The sequence below is a fragment of the Babylonia areolata genome, chromosome 35 (genome assembly GCF_041734735.1).
Source record: "Babylonia areolata isolate BAREFJ2019XMU chromosome 35, ASM4173473v1, whole genome shotgun sequence".
In the NCBI taxonomy this organism is placed as follows: Eukaryota; Metazoa; Mollusca; class Gastropoda; order Neogastropoda; family Buccinidae; genus Babylonia; species Babylonia areolata.
This window is the reverse complement of record NC_134910.1, coordinates 27095454-27095738: the sequence shown is the minus strand read 5'-3', so window position 1 is coordinate 27095738 and position 285 is coordinate 27095454.

Genomic DNA, 285 nt, shown 5'->3' with positions numbered 1-285 from the left:
TCATTGTCTCACTTCGCTCCCCACCCACCCACCCCCACCACCTCCCCTTCCCTTCCCTGCAAGATGATTGACAACCGTTCTGATGATCACACGGCTGTGGAGGATTGGGGGGCTGGGGTAAGTGGGGGCTTGGGGGGGGGGGGGGGCGGGGTGGAGGGTGGGTGGGGGGGGGCGTGAGTGATGATGGGTAGAGAGTGAGGTGGGGGGGGGGGGGGGGGGAGTATGGGAAGTTAGACGGTGGAAATAGCAGGGGGTGGGGATAGCGGTAGGTGTGTGTGTGTGGGG